This window comes from Hevea brasiliensis, chromosome 4 (assembly GCF_030052815.1).
Source record: "Hevea brasiliensis isolate MT/VB/25A 57/8 chromosome 4, ASM3005281v1, whole genome shotgun sequence".
Classification (NCBI taxonomy): domain Eukaryota; kingdom Viridiplantae; phylum Streptophyta; class Magnoliopsida; order Malpighiales; family Euphorbiaceae; genus Hevea; species Hevea brasiliensis.
The window spans coordinates 18,687,564-18,703,794 of record NC_079496.1 but is presented as its reverse complement, the minus strand read 5'-3'; positions in this window follow the sequence as shown (position 1 = coordinate 18,703,794).

Here is a 16,231-nt window from a genome sequence, read left to right as displayed (position 1 = left end):
AAATTAGTTTTTATAAAACAAATAGAGGCATATTATTGAGAGTTAGCCAAGTACAATATTTAAACTTCTAATCTTAAAATATCCAAATGCTTAAGACATATTTTTTTCTTTTATTTTTTCAAACTTTTGTTTTTTATAATTAATAACAATTAATGTGTATATGTTCAATAAAATTCATTAATGTTATTATTAATTTTAATTAATGTGACTTTTAATTTTTCTAATACATAACATAATATGTTAATATATATATTTCTCTTAAAAAAACATAATATGTTAATGATGCATCTTTTTCTTAAGCTATATTTTTTATCATTTAATAATTTATATATATATATATATATATATATATATATATATATATATATATATTAAAATTTTTAAATTTATTATTTTGTGAGTAATATTAATGTTTTAATTTTATTTAAATTTTAAGAAATTATTTGAAAATTTTTCGGATTTTAGAAATCGGATTTGATTTTTAGAAAATATAAAACTTTGATGATTTTTAAAAATTAATTTAAAGACCATGTGGCAAAAATAAAAATATATTTGGATTCTATGGATTTTTCTGAGTTTTTTGAAATTTTTTCAGAATTTTTGGACCTCGTTTTTTGTCCCAAGGCAGAGTAAAAATTCAATTTTGGGTATCCTGAATCGAACTGGCTGAATCGAACTGGACCGGATCAGACCGGCCGAATCGGGCCAGCTTCTTCTTCTTCTTCTTCTTCTTCTTCTTCTGCTTCTTCTTCTTCTTCTTCTTCCCGCGCGCGTTTCCTCTTCTCCTCTCTCTCCCGTTTTCTCTCTCCTCCCTCACCCCCAAGCTGCGCCGCCGCCTCCCCAGCCTCCCCACCTCCCGGCGCGCCGCCCCAGTGCCTCCCCATTGCAGGCCGTCGTCCCAGGTGGTCGGAAAACGAGCGTGAACTCCTCCCCTGCGCATGCGCAACGCTTCAGCTTCTCAATCGAAATCCGGCCGATTCGGCCACCAATTGGGCCGGGTTTTGTGTCAAACACCATCTACACCTTGAGAGCTTTCCATAGACACCAAGAACACCAAAATCCATCAAGCGGTTTGTCCAATTTTTGTTCGGGAAGTTTTAGCCCATTTCGACTTTTGGGCTAGATTTCTCGCAAACCGTGAACCCCATGAGGAAACCGAGAGTACCAGAGCGCTCCACTCGTCGAGAGCTTCGCGGCAATATAAATTTCGAAATTTTTCGACACCATTTTTTTTGTGGGTCTCATGAAACTTCGCAGTGTTTTTCCGAGCATTAAATGAACTTAGAAAATTCCGTAAAAATTTTATACTAACCCTCGTATTGTGGGCTTCGTGTAGGTACCTTCAATTCGAGGAAATTCAACAGTTGTCCAGGTCTGTGAATTTCCGGCCAGACAGACCGGCTACCGAAAAAGTCTTGGAATTGGATCGAGATTTTAGCTACCCTACCATTGTCAAACACCCCGAGCGCATTCTCGAGATCGGAATCGGCATAGGTAAACCTGAACCTTACTTTTTCGTAATTTTCTAGTGCTTAAATGGGATTAAAAATCCATAAAATATTCGTGGTAGCTCAGAAAATTATGATTCTTTTTTGCATTAGCCTAGTAATATTGCTAAGAACCACAGGGCAAAGTTTTAAAATTTTTAAGGTTTATTTGGGTAGTTTTTGCAAAAATGGTCAATTATAAGGACTAAACTGTAATTTTACATATTGTGATTGATGACTATTTGGATTGGCCCAGGAGGGGCTGTGTGATATGATTGCGTTGTGGGTGTATAGTTGGTGGATATAGAAGTGTGTTTTAAACCCATTTGCAGGTTGGGTAGGTCCTAGGTATAGGGGAGACTCTGCCGGATTTTCGACACGACTTAGGACGTCTTTGGTCTTTTTCTTAGTTTGTATTGAGTCAAATTTATTAAATGGTTGTAATAAAATTATCAGGTGAGCCGAGACAACCTTCTTCCTTCGCCCAGCTGCCACAGTGACTGCTGTCAAGTCTATGAGTAAAATATTAATTTTAATTGTAATTTCGATATTATTATATGTTCAAGCATGCCAATGCATCACTTATATGTATATATCTATGTAGTTAAGCTCTAGGCATGTTTTATGTTACATTCACAACTGTTAAAGTGCCATGGATGTTGTTGTGGTAATTTGGAGCAGTATGCGTGCGTTGGCGTGAGTGTAATGTGGTGTTGGCTATGGATAGGACGGGTAGACACAGCTTGAGATCTTCGCTGGGACCCGGTCCTTCGGGGTAGACACGGCTTGAGTTCTTCACTGTGACCCCGATTTGGTTTATTAAGTGAAAGTCCGGCTTGAGTTATTCGCTGGCACAGGTTGGATTAAAGAGAGCTGTATAGGGGATCAGCTCTCATATATTTATGATTTGACATTACTGGGTGTATGAGTGCTCCAAATTATCTTTTTGCTGTTATGATGTAAAAATATTGCTGATGTTGCATTTCACTCTACAGGGTGCATTAGCTTTAAATAGTTATAGAGATTATGGTTAAAATTAATATTTTACTCGCTGAGTCGAACGCTCACTCCTGTTCATTATTTTTCAGGCTACAGGAGGATTTTTGTTGTGGTTAACCTGCTTTTCTCCTTCGCAGGTTGTTTATTAATGTTTGTGTAATTCTGTTAACTCCTAGAATTTTCGCATGTGTTAGAAATATTTGTTAATTTTGGGGACTGTAATATAATTGTCATGTTGGGCCTATAAACTTATTATTATATGCATGTTTGTTGGACTGGATGAGGGAGCTGAGCTCCCATTTATTATTATGGCATTTGAGTATGTGGAGGGTGAGCTGAGCTCCCCAATTGATTATATATTGTGTTTACAGGTCGGGTAAGTCAAAAACTCCCCGTTGAAAGGTCCACTTTATGGCCGGACTCTGTCTGGTTGAATTCTTAAAATTGGGCCAAAATGGGCCTTAGAGTTGGGTTAAGGAATAGTTAGGCTTACTACGGACCTCGGGGGCTTTAGGCTGGCCCAGGTCCTAGTGCCGGTCCGGCCCATAGGTTGGGTCGTGACATGTAGCTTTTTTTCCCTAATATTTAACATAATAGTTTAATAATACTAAAACAAAAAAGAAGAGATAAATATCTTTTATATGCTCACACATTTTTCCTATGCATGTTTTATGTTTACCCATTTTGTTTATGCATCTTTTAAGCAACAATTTGACAATGATTGAAATATATATATATATATATATTATCACGACCCAACCTATGGGCCGAACCGGCACTAGGACCTGGGCCAGCTTAAAGCACCCGAGACACATAGTAAGCCTAACTATTCCTCAACCCAACTCTAAGGCCCATTTGAACCCAATTTCAAGAATTAAACTGGATAGAGTCCGGCCATAAAATGGACCATTTAACGGGGAGTTTTTGACTCTCCCGACCTGTAAACACAACATATAATAAATTGGGGAGCTCAGCTCACCTTCCTCATAATCAAATGTCATAAAAATAAATGGGAACTCGGCTCCCTCATCCAATCCAACCATACATGCATTTAATAAGTTTATAGGTCCAACATGACAATTATATTACAGACCCAAATCAAATAAATATTTCTAACACATGCGAAATTCTAGGAGTTAACAGAATTATACAAACATTATAGACATTAATAGACGACCTGTGAGGGAGAGAGGCAAGTTAGAACTCAACAAGAAATCTCCTGGAGCCTGGAAAAATAGATGAACAGGAGTGAGCGTTCGACTCAGAGAGTAAAATATCAATTTTAACCATAATCTCTATAGCTAATGCACCCTATGAAGTGAAATGCAACATCGTCATAAATTTCATACAAATCACATCAAAAAGGCAATTTGGAGCACGCACATACCCGATAATGTCAAATAATACATATATAGGAGTTAATCCCCTATACAGCCCTCTTAATCCAACCTTTGCCAGCGAAGATCTCAAGCCGGACTTTCACTTAATAAACCAAATATGAGGTTCCAGTGAAGATCTCAAGCTGTGTCTACCTCGAAGGATCGGGTCCCAGCAAATATCTCAAGCCGTGTCTACCCGTCTTGTTCATATCCAGTACCATATCACACGCACGCCAACGCACGTATACTGCTCCAAATTACCACAAACAAGACCCATGGCAATTCATCAATTAAGAATGCAATATAAAATGTGCCTAATGTTTAACTACATAGATATATACATATAAGTGATGCATGAGCATGTTTGAACATATAGTAATATCGAAATTACAATTAAAATTAATATTTTACTCACAGACTTAACCGCAGTCACTGTAGCGGCTAGGCGGAGAAGGAAGACTATCCCGGCTCACCTGATAATTTTATTGTAATTATTTAGTACATTTGACTCAACACAAACTAAGAAAAAGATCAAAAATGTCCTAAATCGTGCCGAAAATTCAACAGAGTCTCCCCTATACCTAGGACTTACTCAACCTGCAAAAGGGCTTAAAACGCACTTCTATATCCACAACCCATACACCCACAACTCAATCACATCACATAGCCCCTCATGGGCCCATCCAAACAGTCATCAATCACAATATGTAAAATTACAGTTTAGTCCTTATAATTGACCCTTTTGCAAAAACTACTCAAATGAGCTCTAAAAATTCTAAAACTTTGCACCACGGTCCTTAGCAATATTACTAAACTAATGCAAAAGAAATTATAATTTTCTAAGCTACCACGAATATTTTATGGATTTTTAATCCCATTGAAGCACTAGATAATTAAGAAAAAGTAAGGTTCAGGTTTACCTATGCCGATTTCGAATCCGAGGACGCGCTCGAGACGTTTGACAATGGTGGGGTAGCTAAAATTTTGGCCCAATTCCAAGACTTTTTCGGTAGCCTGTTTGTCTGGCCTGAAATTTACAAACCCGGGCAACCGTTGAATTTCAGCAAATTGAAGGTACCTACACGAAGCCCACAACACGGGGGTTAGTACAAAATTTTTACGGAATTTTCTAAGCTCATTTAATGTTCGAAAAAATACTACGAAGTTTCGTGGGACCCACCAAAAAATAATGTCAGAAAATTTTGAAATTTATATTGCCGCGAAACTCTCGACGAGTGGAGCACTCCGGTACTCTCGGTTTTCTTATGGGGTTCACGGTTTGCGAGAAATTTAGCCCAAAAGTCAAAATGGGCTAAAACTTCTCGAACAAAAATTGGGCAAACCGCTTAATGGATTTTGGTGTTCTTGGTGTCTATGGAAAGCTCTCGAGGTGTAGATGAAGTTTGACACAAGACCTAGTCCGATCGGTGGTCGGATCGACCGGATTTTGGCCGGGAAGCCGAAATGGCGCGCGCGGGCAAGGGAGGACTTCGCGCACCGTTTCCGACCGCCTGGAGCGCCGGCCGGCAGTTGGAAAGGACTAGGGCGGCGCGCCGGCGAGGTGGGGAGGCCGGGGTGGCTGCAGCCCGGCAAGGGGAGGTGAGAGGAGAGAGAAAACGGGAGGGGAAGGAGGGACGTCGGGCGCGCGTGAGAGAGAAAGAAGAACAAAAAGAAAAGGCTGGTCTGATACGACAGGTCCAATCCGGTCCGGTTCTATTCGGCCAGTCCGATTCAAGATACAAAATTTTAAATTTTTACTTTGCATTGGGACCGAAAACGAAACCCAAAAATTCCGAAAAAATTCTAGAAAACTCAGAAAAATTCGTAGAGTCCAAATATATTTTTAGTTTTTCCATGTGGTCTTTAAATTAATTTTTTAAAAATCATCAAAGTTTTATATTTTCGAAAAATGAAACCTGATTTATAAAATCCGAAAAATCTCAAATAAATTCTTAAAATTTAAATAAAATAAAATATTAATATTTACCCACAAAAATAATAAATTTAAAAATTAGGGGTATCACACACACACACACATATATATATATATATTGTGGAAAAAAAGATGAGGGAGAGAATATAAAAGAATAAAAAATTTTAAGGCGATACATTTATTGTGCAAAATATAACTAGCATTTGCATAGGTACTTTATAATTTTTATTTTTTAATTTAATTTTTAATTACATTTTAAATAAAATAAATTATTATTATTAAATTAATTTTAAATTAAAAATTTTCACTTATTTAATTTAATTTAATAATTTTTTACCTATTATAATAATAAAATTTTAATTAATTTATGGTGTGATTAATTAAAATACTTATTTAATTCTTTTTATACATATATTAATAGTAATTTTCATAATTATTTCATTTAAAATTTAATAAAAGTACTTTATTAAAAAAAATTTAAATTTCATAAATTTTTTTTTATATCCTAATTTATGTAAATTGATATTTATTTTTTGTAAATTACAAAAAAATATATTAAATTAATGAAAAATAATATTATTTTAAAAATATACAAATATAATATTTTTTTTATTTATAGAATAAAAAAATATTAAATTATTAATAATGAATTGAATTATTTAATTTTAATAATAATGAAAATATATAACATTATTATTAATTAAAAATAACATTCTATTATATTATTTTTTAAAAATACTCTATCTAAGTGTAAATTTATTTTATTAATTTGATATATTTTTTATAAAATAATTCTTTGACAAAAATGATTATTACTTAATATAAAATAAATACATTTCATAAAAATTAAAATTTTAAAATATCATCATTTTCTATTAATATAATAAATACTAAAAATACATACTATTTTTTAAAAGGCAGATTTCATAATTTTATTATTGTAATTTTAATTTTTTTTAATTATCTTTATTTATAGCTAAATTTTTAATGCAATTATATTTACAATTTATCTTTAAAATTCTACTTTTATATAAAAATATGATTGAGAGATAATTTAAGAATAAAAATATAGATATTTAATTAAAATTTAAAAATAATCCTGTTAAAAATAATGATAATAAAATACAAATAACTAAAATATTAGTTAGAACCGCATTAGATATATAATTATAATGAAATAAAATATTCAAAAGTTTAGGAAATATTAAATAAGAAATTTATAAAAATTAATAATTAAATACACATTAATTAAATATATTTAAATAAAATAAATTTTGAAAATGATAACTAATAACTTAAAAAAATAATAAAAAAATCTAAATAAAAAAAGATTTAAGAGTATTTAGGTGAAATAAAAATACTTGATGAGAGGAGAGTGTTTGATGTGTATCACATGTTTCATATGACATACTATATATAGAAAAATAAATGAAAATTATTTAAATAAAAAATTAATTTATAATTAAATATTATTTAATTAGAAAATGGTAACAAAAACATTCAAATTCAATTTTTATAATAATAAAATATTTCTTATTTATTTAGCCATTTTAATTAAATGGCCATAAATTAGCCATAATGATAATAATAATAGTAAGCATCAATTAATCTTAAGAAAATGAAATAAAAAAAATATTAAATTATTAACATAAAAAATAATACATACTAATTATAAGCAAGTCAAATTTTTATATTTTATTTTTATAATTTTTTATATAGACTACAACTTTTGTCTCTCAAAATTTTTAACAAAATTTTCATAATAAAAATAATAGAAATATAACAATATAATAAAAATATTTATTGAAGATATGAAATAATTTAAGGTTGATTAAATTATATAATAGTTGATTATAAAATCAAAAATTAATGATCAATTTTTTTTAAATTAATGGTTATCAATGACCTTTTATTATTATTATTATTATTATTATTATTATTATTATTATTATTATGGAGGGTAACATATGGTAAATAATATTTTTGCATAAATAAATTTATAAAAAATAATATAAATAATTTTTAAATATAACATTTGATAATAAAATGTCTTAATTTTTAAAAATCAAATTTTAAAGAAAATAATAATTTAAATAATAAATGTTAAGATAGTATTATAAATAATAATGATAATTAAAAGAGAAATAAAAATATTAAATAGTAATTAGTATTTATAAAATAATATAAATAATTTTTAAATATTGCATTTAATTATAAATATTTTAATTTTTAAAAATTAAATTTTAAGAAAACAATAGCTTAAATTATAAATGTTAAGGAAGTATTATAAAAAATAATGACAATTAAAAGAGAAATAAAAAAATAAATAATAATTAGTATAAAGGATAGTATTTATATTGATTATGAGATTATAAATTAATGGTCAATTTTCTTTAAACTAATGGCCATCAATAATATTTTATTATTATTATTATTATTATTATTATTATTATTATTATTATTATTATTATTATTATAGATGATAATATGTGTCAAATAATATTTTTGTGTAAATAAATTTATTATAAATAATTTTTAAATAGTGTGCATTTTATTATAAAAAGGTCTTAATTTTTAAAAATCAAATTAAATAAATAATAATTTAAATCTAAATATTAAAGTAGTATTATAAATAATAATGATAATTAAAAGAGAAATAAAAAATAAATAATAATTAGTATTTATAAAATAATATAAATAATTTTTAAATATTACATTTAATTACAAAATATTTAATTTTTAAAAATGAAATTTTAAAAGAAATAATAACTTAAATCATAAATGTTATAGTAGTATTGTAAATAATAATGGTAATTAAAAGAGAAATTAAAAAATAAATAATAATTAGTATAAAGAATGAAAACATTTATGATTTAAATATTACATTTAATTGTAAAATGTTTTAATTTTTAAAAATTAAATTTTAAAAGAAATAATAACTTAAATCATAAATGTTATAGTAGTATTGTAAATAATAATGATAATTAAAAAAGAAATTAAAAAATAAATAATAATTAATACAAAGATTAGTATTTATTAAATGTGATATGTGGTAAAATTTTCAAGAAAAGTGTGACGTGTAATTTCCTTAGAAATGCATCTTTGTTTTATATATATATATATATATATATATATATATGGATTTTCAATAAAAAAATTTGACTAAATTTAAATCTTCAACATATTTAAAAAAAATGAATTTCATGTTATATTAAAAAAAAGATTTTAGTAAAACCTATTAATTAATTTATATAAAATTTATCAAATAGGAAAACATTATGAAATTTCGAGTGCCGGCAGCAGTGAGTATAATAGTTATTGCCTAAGTGTATGTTTAGTATTGTGTTTAGGGGTACAAAATTCCTTTTTTAAATAAAATACTATTTTAGATATTATTGAAAAAAGCGATTTAAAAAAATTATTTTATTATTTTAGTATTCTTATCACTAAAACTTATTAAATTTAATTTTAAATTATTTTTTTAATACTCTCTAATTAGTATATCTAAAAAAAATAATTTTTTCAACAGTAATTCTATCAGCAATATCTAATAGACTCTAAGTATACTACCATTAAAGCCTACGTTTTTTTTAATTTATTATATTAATATAATTACTCAATAAAAAAATTATATGGACAATATATTTCATTTTATTTTATTATAATAAAAAATTTTATGCTTCTTTCTTATAAAAAAAAAAACTATTATTTATCAACAATTATTAACATCATTTAATTAATTCAATTAAAATGAAATTTTAATTATTTACAATATTGCATATTAATATGCACATAATTTATTTTAAGATCAACTAATATTAATAATATAATATTATTATTTATTATAATACATTAAAAAATATAGTTTAATAATAAAATATTTAGTTATAGAGTAACTGAAAAAATAATGATGAAATATCTTATACTCCTCCGTTGATAATTAGAATTATCAATTAATTATCGATAAACTTTTGTTGTCATAAATTTATATGCCTGTAATTGTTTTTATCCATGAAAAAATTTTACATGATTATGATTTAAAAATGCCACAATTTTACATTTTTTGTGATTTAAAAATAATATATGATTTTTACATCTTTTATGATTTACTAACATATTACTAACGGAAATATATTCGTAGGTAATTATAGACAAATTTTTTTTTGTAAATAATTTATTTTAAAATTTTATTTTTTATTTTTTTAACATTACCGATCAAATACGATGGAGTTCATAATAATTACTGATCTTATTTTGTCATAGATAAAATTTTTTATGCCTTCTAAAATTTTATTTTTATTTTCTTTTTAATATTAACAATTAAATATAAGTTTATTAATAATTACCGATCATATTTTGTGATAGATAAAATATTTTAAATATTTTAAAATTTTATTTTTTATTTTCTTTTAATATTACTGATCAAATATGAATTTATTGTAATTACCGACCATATTTTATGATAGGTAAAATATTTCAAACTTTTTAAAATTTCATTATTTATTTTCTTTTTAATATTATTGACCAAATATGAATTTACTAGTAATTACCGACTGCATTTTGTGATAGATAAAATTTTTTAAAATCTTATTTTTTATTTTTTTTTAAATTATCTACTAAATATGAGTTCATTACTAATTGATCATATTTTGTAGCAAGTAAAATTTTTTAAACTTTTTAAAATTTTATTTTTTTTAATATTATCAACTAAATATAAATTCTTTGAAAATTATTAATAAATATTTTCATTGGTATGTTTTATATTTAATCGTTAATTGTACTGCAGTATTTAATATCACTTTTACCTATAAAATTATACTGGTAAAAGTTTCATTTATAATCGGTTGGTAATTTTATCAGTAAAAATTGATATAAATTTTAATACCTTTAGTATAAAATTGGCTTGAAAATATTCAAAACAACATAATGAAAGGCATAAAGTGAATGTTGGAGGGATAAAGAAAAAGGTGTTAGATGACTACAATATAAGCTGGAACTAGGGAGAGCAGTTTTCGATTTAAATTGAAAAATCAAATTGAATCGAGTCAATTCGGTTTAATCGATTTAGTTTTAAAACTCAATTAGTTTGGTTCAATTTATAATTTTGATAATTTCGATTAATTAGTTTGGTTTGGTTATTTTCATAAAAAAAAACGAACCGAACCGAAATTATATATATATATATCAAGGAAATCAAACAAAACCGAACTGAACCATAAGATTTAGGTTTGATCAGTTTAAAACCGAACCGAACCCAATTAGAAATCAAATGTTCAATTTATAAATTTCGGTTTGATCAGTTTAAAACTGAACCGAACTGATATCTATCAGTTTGATTCAGTTTGATTTTCTCTTATTAATCGGTTTGGTTCGATTTTTAAAATTTTTTATTTTTAATTTTCGATTTTATCGATTCGGTTCGGAACCAAACCGACCGTTTGCACACCACTAGCTGGAATAGAGTATATTTTCGCTTTAAAATATAGTGGATGTATTGTAAATCGAAATTGCAGGATGCTATGCCTTTGCCATATTTTTTACTCTTAAATCATAAAATAAGTGGATGTGATCTGCTAAGGTCATCCAAAATCAATAATTTTTGAATTATCTTAATTTAAATTAAAATATAGTCTTCATGCTCCATATTTTATAATTTTATTTATTATTTTATAGTGCCAATATTTGATTTTCATATATCATGAACTTATTTATATATTTATACATTCAATTAAAATAGAAAAAGTTTAATTTGATAATATTATTTTGATATTTTAAAATACATCATAGTCTTTATTATTTTACAAGTGAATAATTTTTTTATTTTTATATTATCATTAGGAAAGTATAAAATTTTTAAAAATTACAATATTTTATGTTATTAATAAATTCAGAGACTAAATTCTTCTAAAATTTTAAAAATAAAATAAAATAAAATTTTAAAATTTCATAATAAAAATAAAAACAGCTGGAATATCCTTCAAAATACCGGACCAAATGAATGTAAATTTATTAATGCTTTTCATTATTAATTTTTTCAATTTAGTGGAGCTAGAAATCAGATCATCTAATTACATTTAATTTAAATTTAATTAAAAAATAAAATTAAAATTTTGAATAATAATAATAATAATAATATTTTAATTCAAAACAACTCATAATTTACAAATTAATTAAAATTTTTATATATATAGAAATTAAATATAATATTTTATTTTTTATTTGTTTCATTATTTTAAATTTCTTGTAAATATAATATATAAATTTAATTTTAAATTAATTTTTAATTCTCTCTTATTAATATATTTAAAAAATATATATTTTTTTAGCAACGGTTTCAACAACTACTCCAGTAATAGTAGTAATCAATCCTGGCTAACATCACTTTAATTTTTTTAAGAAAAGAAACATCACTAAGTTTTAGAAAGCAGAGGTGATAATAATCATGCATTTCATATATTAATATTAGCACTTGATTTGGTGGATAAAAATTTGTGTATAAAAATGTACAAATGAGAGTAATTTAATAAATTTTAATTATTTTTTAAATATGCAACCCTTATTTAGTCCTTTATTATATTTTTAGATTTAAAATTTAAAATTTAAAATTTCTTTTTTTTTTATTATTGGTCATCCAATCAAATATCACTATCTCTCTAACCTATTATCTTTCACTAATTATTTAACCAATCAGAGATCATCTCACCATTTATTTAATCCATCAGAGCTTACCATCATTTTAACCTACCATAGCCTATCATTACTCTAGCCAATAATGACTCATCTTAATTTCTATCTCCATAAATCATCTCAAACATTTTGCATCCAATTCTCTCTTTTTTTTTCCCAATCAAATTCATAATTTTAATCTCATGCGCACTTTAACCTCTGTAACAATGAGAGACGATTCGATTTTCACAAGAAGAAAGAAAAAAAAAATGTTAAGTTGCTGCAAAATCAAATCGAATAAACTAAAGAATTCAAAAATAAAAATTGAACCAAATCAAATTTCAATAAAAATTGAACTGAATTTCTAAATTAAATCAGTTCGATTGATTATTTAAGTCTAAATCTAATAATGCTCACCCTTATCTAATTGATTAATTAATTATGATGTAATTAATTATAGTTACTTGATTTAGAATTTAATTAATTATTATCTACTTGATTAATTAATACAATACCCAATAGTACTTAATTGTAATCTAATTGATTATACTTACTTGATTTAATATCTAATTGATTAATAGTTTTTCGATTAATTGATCTAATTGTTAATAGTTACTTGATTAATTGATTTAATTGATTATGTTTATCATAGTTACATGGTTTATGATTTGATTGATTAAGTGGTCTGATTTTCACAAGAGAGAGGAAAAAAATGAAAAATATTTTGTTATCTCTAAAATCGAACCGAATAGCTAAAAAATTCAAAACTAAAAACTGAATTTCTACAAAAACCAAACCAAATTTTCTAAATTAATTCAATTCGATCAGTCAATTATTTCTATCTGAACTGAATAATACTAACTCCTATCTAATTGATTAATTGATTATGATGTAATTGATTGTAGTTACTTAATTTATGATCTACTTGATTAATTGATAAAATATGAAATAGTACTTGATTATTTTTTAATTGTTAATAGTTATTTGGTTAATCGATCTAATTAGTTATGATATAATAATGAAAGTTCCTTGATTTATGATTTAATTAATTATGATGTACTTGATTAGTTGATAAAATATTCGATAGTACTTCATTAAAATACCTGATAGTACTTAATTATAATACACTTGATCATAATTACTTAATTTATGATCTAATTGATTATGATTTACTTGATTAATTAATAAAAATATATGATAGTACTTGATTATAATCTAATTGATCATAATTACTTAATTTAAGATCTAATTGATTAATAATTAGTTGATTAATTGATCTAACTATTCATAATTACTTGATTAATCGATCTAATTGATTATTAACTAAAGGATCATAGCTACATAATTTATGATATAATTGATTAGGCAATTTGACTTTCACAAGAGGGAAGAAAGAAATATATCATCTGTCTCCAAAATCAAACCAAATAAGCCAAAAATTTAAAAGTAAAAATTGAACTGAATTGAATTCTACAAAAAGCGAACCAAATTTCTGAATTAATTTAGTTTGATCACTTATTTTGATCTAAAATGAATAATGGTCACCTCTATCTAATTGATTAATTGATTATGATGTAATTAATCATAGCAACTTGATTTATTATCTAATTGATAATGATCTACTTAATTAATTGATAAAATAATATATTTGATTATGATGTAATTAATCATGATTACTTGATTTATGATCTAATTAATTATGATCTACTTGATTAATTAATAAAATACCTAATAGTACTTAATTATGATATAATTGACTATAGTTACTTGATTTATGATCTAATTGATTATGATCTACTCTTAAGTGTTGAAATACACTTTAGTATTGATTATGATATAATTAATCATATTTATTTAATTTATATTTTAATTGATTATGCTCTACTTGATTAATTAATAAAATACCCGATAATAGTTTATTATGATATAATTAATCATAATTATTTGATTTATAATCTAATTGATTATAATCTACTTGATTAATTGATAAATAACCTGATTATTCTTGATTAAGATGTAATTGATTATGCTTGTTTGATTTATGATCTAATTAATTATGATTTACATGATTAATTGATAAAATATACTATTGTACTTGATTATAATGTAATGGTAATAATTACACGATTTATATGTATTCTAATTGATTATAATTTACTTGATTAATTGATAAATACCCAGTAATACTTGATTATAATGTAATTACTCATGGTTACTTGAATTTTTATTTAATTGATTATGATCTACTTGATTAATTGATAAAATACCTTATGCTACTTCATTATGATGTAACTAATCATGGTTATTTGATTACGATGTAACTAATCATGGTTACTTGATTATGATCTAATTGATCATAATTACTTAATTTAAGATCTAATTGATTAATAGTTACTTAATTAATTGATCTAATATAATCGATCACAGTTACTTGATTAATTGATCTAATGGTTATGATCTAATTGATCATAGTTATTTAATTTTTGATCTAATTGATTCATCAGTTACTCGGCTGGTTTGGAAGAGTTAACTCTGGTTTGTTAAATAAAAGGCTTGAAGCCTGAATTAAACCAGGTCAAACTGAACCAATCATTGTTATGATTATCGATAAAATCGGTTCGATCTAATTATAACAACAATGTATGATATCAATTGTAATTGATTAAATTTTTAGTGAAGTTAGATGTCATTTGTTGAATTTTTGATGGGTTATAATTGATTGAAAGATTAATGAGATATATTGATTGGTTGAAGATCGGTAATATGTGATTGATTGAGAGATTGATGATGATTAATTGATTTAAGATTTGGTGATATGTGATTAGTTAACAGATTTGTGGTAGCTGACTGATGAAAGAAAAGGAGGGTAATTATTAGTTGAATTTTAGAGGAAAATAATTTAGAGGGAAATAATTTAGAGGGAAAATAAATTAATTTGGAGTTTAGATAATATGAGGGTAAAGAAGGCATTTCACCTCACTTATATATTTCTTATAAACATTTTTTTGTACACAATATTATTCCATAATATTAATTGCTTCATTTTTTTTTTTTCGAAGTTTTAGAAAGCAGAGGTGACGACATTAAATTGCTTCAATTGGTGTTTAGCGGAATGGCTAAAGAATTTCCACTTAGCAAATAGCCGTCATTGTTGCTTAGCAACTTGGAACTTTGGCAACTTGTCATTTAACTAATTTATTAACTACTGATTCTTAGTATCATTAATTATTGGACCACATAAAATGGTGATATAATATAAATTTAAAATTTAAAACTTAATATTGTTTCTGCGTAAAAAAAAAAAAATATTGTTTCAATTTTATAAAAGAAAATTTAAAATAAATTATTTATATAAAATGAAATAATAATTATCTTAATTTAAATGACATAATTGTGCTAATATAATATTTAAATTAGTCATACAAATAATTTTAAGGTCTTTTATGAATTCAATTAGAAAATATCAAAATTTGATATTTTATTATATATATATATATATATATATATATATATATATATATATATTATCCTTACACTTCTAATTAAATAATAAAATATTAAACCTAACAACTCTATAATATAGAAAAGAAAAAAATAAATCTTCCTACCGAAGGAGATAACAAATCCTCAAAATGAGAGGAATACTAAATTCTTATTAAAAAAAAAAAAAAGATAATAAATGCTCATGAAGAAGGAAATAAAAAATCGGCCTGTCAATAATAATATAAATATAAGAATAACTATAGAATTGTTTTTAAATGATGTAG